The sequence below is a fragment of the Kogia breviceps genome, chromosome 13, assembly GCF_026419965.1.
Source record: "Kogia breviceps isolate mKogBre1 chromosome 13, mKogBre1 haplotype 1, whole genome shotgun sequence".
Classification (NCBI taxonomy): domain Eukaryota; kingdom Metazoa; phylum Chordata; class Mammalia; order Artiodactyla; family Physeteridae; genus Kogia; species Kogia breviceps.
The window spans coordinates 41,588,430-41,597,329 of NC_081322.1; positions in this window are offsets into that span (position 1 = coordinate 41,588,430).

The window sequence follows — 8,900 nt, forward strand, 5'->3', positions numbered from 1 at the left end:
AGTAACAGACTATGTTGTGTTTTTTTTTTTTTTTACCACAACAAAATTAAATTAGAAATTAATAACAATAAATACCTACAAAATCTCCCTGAATATTTGAAAATTAAGCAACACACTTCACTTCTAAATAATTTACCCCTTTCCTCTAGGCCAAAGAAGAAATCACAAGAGAAATTAGAAAATATTTCAAACTTAATGAAAACACAACATACCAAAATTTGTGGTATACAATTAAAACAGTGCTTAGAAAAAAATTTATAGCTTTAAATACTTGTATTAGAAAACAAGAAAGCTTTAAAATAAATAATCTAAAAATAACCTAAGCTTCCACTTGAACTCAGACAAAGAAAAGCAAATTAAACAAAAAATATAAGAAGGTAGGAATAACAATGGTAAGAGCAAAAATGAACTGGAAAACTGACAAAAATTAATAAAAGCCATCAAAGCTGAAAGATCATTCTTAAGTTTAATACAGTTAGTAAACCTCTAGAAGGTTGATGAGGAAGAGAGATAAAGATAACGAGCAAGAAGCAGAACACAAATTACCTGTATCAGGAATAAAAGAGGGACATCACTACAGCTGGTAAAAGGATAATAAGGGAATTTTATGAACAATTTTATATCACTATATAAATTTGACAATTTAGATTAAATGGATAAATTCCTTGTGTAATATTTTCCAAAACTGACACAGGAAGACATTTTTAAAAAATGGAATATCTCTTATATTAAGGAAATTGAATTTGCAACTACAAACCTTTACACTAAGAAAATTCCAGGCCCAGATGATTTCACTGGTAAATTCTATCCATATTACTAACATTACACAAAATCCATCAAAAAATAGAGAGGAGGGCTTCCCTAGTGGCGCAGTGGTTGAGAATCCGCCTGCCGATGCAGGGGACGTGGGTTCGTGCCCCGGTCCGGGAAGATCCCACATGCCGCAGAGCGGCTGGGCCCGTGAGCCATGGCCGCTGAGCCTGCACGTCCGGAGCCTGTACTCCGCAACGGGAGAGGCCACAACAGTGAGAGGCCCGCATACCGCAAAAAAAAAAAAAAAAAAAATAGAGAGGAGAAAACACTTCCCAATTCATTTCGTGGGACCTCCATGATCCTGATACAAAAATCCAATAAAGATACTGTAAGAAAAGAAAATTACAAGATCAATAATCCAGATGCAAAAATGCATACAGTAAAATATTAGAAAATAGAATCTAGCAATATATGAAAAAGATACATAATGACCAAGAGGTATATCCCAGGATTCAATTTATGCTCATTAGAAAGACTGAAATTAATAAGACTGAAAATGCTAAGCAGTAATGAGGACAGGGAGAAATGAAGCTCTCATATATTGTTCTGACAACTTTTTATAAAGGTAACATGAGTACCATATGATCCAGTCATTCCATTACTAAGTATTTACTAGGAAAAATAACATGTCTGCAAAAATTTATACATGAATTTTTATAGTAGCTTTATTCATAATTGTCCCAAACAGGAAACAATCCAAATATCTATCAAGAGGTGAAAAGATAAATAAATTGTAATATATCGAGTCAATTACTCAGCAATAAAAAGGTACAAACTACTGATTTCAAGCAATGGCATGAATGAATCTCAAAAACATGAGGCCAAGTGAAAAAAGTCAGATAAACCAAGGATGTGCTGTATGATTCTATTTACAGGAAAATTATGAGGAGGTAAAACTAATCTGTGAAGTAGAAATCAAGGAGTGGTTGTGTCAGAGGGCAGGGACTGTTTATAAAGGGAGCCGAGGGAACTTTCTTGAGGGTGATAGAAATCTTTAATGTCTTGTTTGGAATGTTGATTACATGGATGTATTAATTTGTCAAAAGTCAATGAATCATACACTTAGTATTTGTGCATTTCCCTCTAGGCAAATTTTACTTTAGTTTTAAAAGAATAAGAAAAATGAATCACAAAACCAAACCAAAACAACCTAGCAAGCAATTCTCTCCAACTGAAAAATATCTTAAAAATTTACCCAAAGGAGTTGAAAACTTATGTCCACACAAAAACATGCACACAGTTGTCTATAGGAAACTTATTCATAATTGCCAATACTTGGAAGCAACCAAGATGTCCTTCAGTAATGGACAAATAATCTGTGGTACATCCAGACAATGGAATATTATTCAGTGCCAAAAAAAAATGAGCCGTCAATCCACGAAAAGACACAGAGAAACCTTAAAGGTATATTGCTAAGTGAAAGAAGCCAATCTGAAAAGGCTACACTTCATATGACTCCAAGTATATGACATTCTGGAAAAGGCAAAACTGTGGAAACAGTTTTAAAAAAATCAGTGGTTGCCAGGGGTTTAAAGAGAGGGAGGGGTGACTAGATGGAATACAGGGGATTTTTAGGGTATTGAGACTATTCTGTATGATACTAAAAGGGTGGATACATGCCATTATACATTTGTCTAAACCCATAGAATGTACAACACTAAGAGTGAATCCTAATATAAACTGTAGATTCTGGGTGATAAGGATGTGTCACGTTAGGTTCACCAGTTACAAGAGTACCACCCTGGCAGGGGATGTTGATAACAGGAGAAGCTATGCACGTGTTGGGGTGGGAACTCTCTGCACCTTCCTCTTAATTTTGCTGTGAACCTAAAACTGCTCTAAAACAAGTACAGTTTGTGTGTGTGTGTGTGTGTGTGTGTGTGTGTGTGTGTGTGTGAGATACGCGGGCCTCTCACTGTTGTGGCCTCTCCTGTTGCGGAGCAGCCATGGCTCACGGGCCCAGACGCTCCGCGGCATGTGGGATCTTCCCGGACCGGGGCACGAACCCACGTCCCCTGCATCGGCAGGCGGACTCTCAACCATTGCGCCAACCAGGGAAGCCCACAAATACAGTTTAAAAAAAAAAAAAATGAGAGAAAAAAAAAAGAGCAGAAGTAATCTCTAGGTGGATCAATATAATGTAAAACAGGAATTCAGCTTTCTGTCTGTTAAGTGCAGATGAAACAATGAACAGTATAGCACAGACTGCCCACAGGGAATGTTCAGTCTGGTGGAGAAAGACTAAAACTGATTATGCAAATAATGGTGGGCAAGTTGGACCAGTGCTGTAAGAGACAAGCTCAGGAGGTGTAAGATTAGAAGTGGAGCACCTAGGGACTTCCCTGGTGGTCCAATGTGTAAGACTCCACGTTCCCAATGCAGGGGGCCCAGGTTCGATCCCTGGTCGGGGAACTAGATCCCACAGGCATGCCTCAACTAAGAAGCCCGCATGCCGCAACTAAAGATCCCGCACAGCGCAACAAAGAAAGATCCCACGTGCCACAACTAAGACTCAGTGCAGCATACATACATACATATATACATAAATAAAGTGGAGCACCTAACCTAGTTTGAGGACCAGGGAAAGATTCCTGAGGAAGTGACACTTATGCCCTAGGGAGATGTGTTAGCAATGCAAAGAACCAGAAGAGGACTCCAGCCAGACAGAGCTGCATCTGAGCAGACCCCAGGTGGTAAGGAATGTGGCCAGTGTGCCCTGAGCACAAACAAGAAAGAGAGCGTGTCAGGAGATGGGGCAGGACAGCAGGGCCTCCTCTCAGAGCCTTATGTTAAAGATGTGGTGTTTTATCTTAAAGCAGTGGGGAGTTGCTGAAGGGGAGAAGCATGGCAGTGACATGGTCAATTTTGTCCTTTTAAAAGATTACCGTGGGTGCAGCATGGAAAATGGTCTATCCCAGCACTATCCATTAGAAATAACAAGAGCCAAAAATGCAAGTCACATATGTAATTTAAATTTTCCTAGCAGCCACATTTTTAAAATGTAAAAATTTTAAAACCCAGGAATAATCTTAATAATATATTTTAACTCAAAAATCCCAAATTATTATCATCTCAACATGAAGGAATGTAAACAATTACTAGCGAGCTAGTTTTACATTCTTTTTTTTTTTTTGTTCTCTTCAAAATTCAGCACGTACTTACAGCACATCTCAATTCAGGCTGGCCACATTTTCAAGCGCTCAGTAGCTACATGTGACTAATAGCTACTGTAATGGAAAGTGCAGGTATAGGCTGAGGCAGAGCTGGTTAAGGGACTTCAGTAATTTTAAGGCAAGAGAAGTTGGTGACTTGAAACAACAGGGTGAGTAGCAGGGGTTGATTTGAGAGAAAATGTTGAGAAGGAACACGAGTGCTTGGTGACTGGTTATCAAAGTCTCAAGTGAACTCCTTTCTCCAGTAGTCAGTCCCTGCCTTACTTAACCCATATGATGTAGTTAATCATTTCCTCCTTGAAACATTTCCATCAATTGACTTCAAGCACATCACACTCTCCCACTTTTCTTTCTACCTCACTGACTCCTTCTTCTCAGCCTCCCTTGTTCTTTCTTCTTCATCTCTCTGCCCTTTAACACAGCAGGGCTCCAGGGCTCAGGCCCGTACCAGTTCTCTTCTCTATCCATATCCATCCGCTGCCCTGGTGATCCCATCTAGTCCTGTGACCTTAAACGCCATCTACATGCTGGTGACTCCCACATGTATATCTCCAGCCCAGATCCCTTCCCTGAACTCCAGATCTATAAATCTCTCATAACTCTTGTCAGTTTTGTTGGCACTTCCTTCCTTCAAAATAAACCTCTATATTCAATACTCTGTAATGACCTAGATGGGAAAAAAAATCTCAAAAAGAGTGGATAGATGCATATGTATAACTGACTCATTTTACTGCCCAGAAGAAACTAACACAACATTGTAAACACATCCAATAAAAATTAATTAAAAAAAAAACCTTTAGTGTTCTCTGTTCTACTGCTATCAGCCTAGTCTAGGCTCTTGGAATGTATTAGTGAGCAAAACAATGACCCCTGCCTTCAAAGACCTTACATTCTAGTGGGAGGGCGGATAATAAACAATAACATAATGAATAATTAAATTATACAGTATGTTAGAAGTCGATTAGGACCAGGGGAAAACAGAGCAGGAAAAAGTAGAAAAGGGGAAAGCAGGGGGGTGGGAGTGCTAGTTGCAGTTTTAAATAGAGTAGTCACAGTGGAGGGGCAGAATCTAACTTTCACCTTATAGAAGCTTCTTTCTGCCTTCAGTGTTGAGAATGGAATGAAGGTGGTCAAGGGTTAGCCATCGAAGAAGTGAGAAGTGGTCAGTTTCTGTTTCTCTTTTGAAAGTAGAACCTAAAGGATGTCCTGATGTTTCCCTCATTACCTGTGAGAGCTGAAAGAAATTCTCTCTAGAGGTCTATGTTTCTCCCTCTATGACCAGTCAACATTTTAAACACTTTCTAGAAAGAGAGAATTTTCTTCAGTTCACAAGATTATTCCTAATAAAATGAACAACATCAGGCCAGGATGCTGGGTTGTTGGCCAAGCTCACTTGAGCTAAATAACAGGTGTCCAATCTGTGCCTCAGTAAACCAGCCCCCATCTCCACCTGGCTCCTGCATGGGCAATGTTGCAAGTGTTCAGAAGGGGAGCTAGAATTAAGAGCCGAGTTCTGAAACCAAACTGCCTGGGTTCAGATACCAACATGGACACTTACTACATGTGTAACCTTGGACAACGGAATTTCAACCGCAGTTTAAACTATGGGTAATAGTCTGTTTCTCCTAGGGTTATATGCATAATGGGTACATGCTAATGATCCCACGTTTGCAGTCCAGGCACATTCTCAGATGTGCCCAAAACCAGCCAGGAGGTACAGCAGGCTCTAGAAACCCTCTAATGCCTGCCTGCAGGCTCCGTCTCCTCCTCGTATCAGTGTGGCAAGTGCCCCTCCCAGCCAGTGCTCAACAGCACCACTTAGGGGTAGCCTGGCCCTTCCCCAGCACAGCATGGAGATGCAGCGTCCGGGCATCCTCTTCTCGCAGATCTCCAAGGCAATGGGCACCTTCGCATTCTGTGTGAGAAAAACTTCAGGAGGTCAAATGATCCTGTAGAGTCAAGGTTCCCTAGGTACATAGAGATGTAATCTGTAAATACTCCCACAGGAATGTGGGGATTTTTTTCCCTTTTAGAGGGTCTCCGTGAATCCAGACCTGCTCAGGAATGACAGTCACAGTAGTGAGTGAACCAGAGAGCAGAAGACGATGCATTCTTTGTGGAGATAAAGTGGTGACGTGCGAGGTGCCCAAGAATATTTTTCACACCAAATGTATGAAAATAGCTGAAATGTCAACACTGTATTTTGTTAACATCTGTTTTTCTTCATCTGATATCTCCCTTTTATTTTGTTATTTTAAGTATTCCTTATGTTTCAGGATAATTTTCCCTTCACAGTGTAAGCAAATGCCTGGGGAAAAAAATTTAAAAATGACTTTTAGTCATTTGGAGCAGCAAAAGCAGAAGTAGCAACTGAATCGAAGCCAGCTTAAAATTAAATTGCTGGTGCTTGCCTGCAGTTTAGATAACCAAATGTAATGTAAACCTTGCATTATTATTAGGAGTGAATGGGGACGCCTGTGATCTAGAAATATAAGAGGAGGAGGAGCGGTGGCGATGGGGGCTCTTCCATAGGACAGGTGCTGGCATGTTTCCTAAATCAACTGCAACCCTCCTCAGGACCCAGTAATGCAAGGTTTTTCCTCTGTCACTGTTATATAACAGGACTACACATGGGTGTGTGCATGCATGAGCTCACACATCCAGACACTGCAAACACACACCAACGTGATATGCGTGCACACATGCACACCCCTATGTGGCACAGGAGCACAGTATACATCCCCGCCTACACACACCCCTATACAACACATAGGCTCCATAAATATAGCTCACAAAACACGTGAACACCTCATGAACATGTGTGCATCACCCACATGCTAAAACCACACAGCACATGAGCAACAGCCACCCACATCAAGCATGTGTAACACATAGCTGCAACACACAGACTTTCCTCTTGGTCCTCACAGGACACAGTCTCAATATGTTGATAGAGGCAGCTCACTTGGGCAGGGAAAGTGTTGCCTAAACCATCTCAACTTTGGTTTTGCCTCAACTTACAAGTCTCTAATAACCTAAAACGCTGCTACAAATATCCCCAAATCATTACGATGGAGCCACATCAATACTTTATTCTTAGGAGAGTTGTGAAAACTTTTGAATTAAAATCAAGACAGTCTATGGGCTAGGGATGGGACAATATGTTATTTCTATAAAAAAAGTGAACACTGTGTTAAGTGCTGATACAATGCAATTTATTTGAATGGTGTATGAGAGCAGATATGAGTGAAACTTGGGACAAGTGGTTTCAATGAAAAATTTTGCAGCTAGAAAAATCACCCCATGTATAAGACTTGGACTAGAATTTTCAATATACCCCTATGTATTTCATGGCTTTCAAAAATATACAAATGTATTACCTAGAATTTGGTTCAGCTGTCAAGTGACAGAAAATTCAAAATAGTAGTGACTTATACAAGACAAAGAGGAAAAATAATTCTCATGTAGATATAGGGTATCCATGCCTGGTATGAATGGCCCATAATCATCAAGGACCCAGGCTTCTTTTCTCTTATTGCCTCAACATCTTCAGCATTACGGCTTCCACTTTAGGATCCAAGATGGCTGTCCCAGCTCCAGCCATCATGCCTACATTCCAGCCAGCAAGAAGGACGAAAGAGAAGAAAGCATGCTTCTTCCTTTCAAGGACACTTTCTGGAAGGTGCCATACAACACATCCACTTACATCTCACTGGTCAGAATAGTTACTGTGACTACATCTAGCTGCAAGGGAGGCCTAGAAATATGCTATTTATTCTAGGTGGCCATGTGATCAAATAAAATTGGAGGTTCCATTACTATTGAATAAAGAAAGAATGGATATTGGAAGATAGCTATTGGTTTCTGGCACACATTAAAAAAAAAAGGATAAAAATAGCCTCCATTCCAAGGTAATCACTGTTAACACTTTGATATATAGCATATATATGTAAATATGTATATATGTATAATTTATTTTATAAAACTGAATTCATACAGTATACCCTGTATACTTGGTTTTGTGTTGTGAATATCTTTTTATGTCTAAATGTAGACATCTATCTTTTTTTTTTAAAGCTCAAAAGAAAAATTTAATCCACCTCCACCTATAAAATAAGCATATTATACCAGTCATTTAAATCAATTATTCTTGCTTGAAGAATCATTCAGTTTGGGATTCAGGGTAGGGTGTAAATCTACATCAAGTGAAAAGCCAGGAGAGTTTGAGAATCTATGAGAGGGTAGGGTCCCTGGCTGAAGGAACTTTGGGGCTGTAGACATCCTGAGAATGCAGGTGTGAAGAGGACTCTTGGTGGGGACTCACCTCTGTGTATGCGGGAAGAAAGTCTAGAGGGAGGAGGGGAAAGCAGATCCCTGCTGGCTCCCTCCTCATCTCCAATCAAACACTCAACTGCTGCTGGCTGGAGAATTGAGCTCATTTGGGAAAATTATTTTATGGACTCTGCTGCTTATGATACTTAGGCTTTATTCCCTTAGCAACCTCTCCTAGGTTTCAGAATCCTTCTTAAAAGATGAGGGGATTACAGTTCAGATAAGCATCCAGAGTGGTGACTTATCTTAGCAGCAACTCAGAGATTCCCTCTTGCTCTCATTGAATAGGCTGCTTTATCTACTTGGTGCCCACAAGTATGTCATAGAAAAACAGGCTGCTTTCTGCTTTCCACTCCCTGCTGTCTTCCTAAAGCATCGATTCAAACCAACTCTCTGCTCAGAATCCTCCCCTGGGTCCCCATTTCCTCTTGCACCAAATCTAAACTCCTCCACTTGACTTGCTGTGCACTCCAAAATATGTTCACTGGCCGGACTGATCTCCCCTCCCCAGGACACACACTGTACTGACGTCAATACCATCTAATGTGCCTTTCTCAGAGCTGAGACATTGTTTAGGAAAGT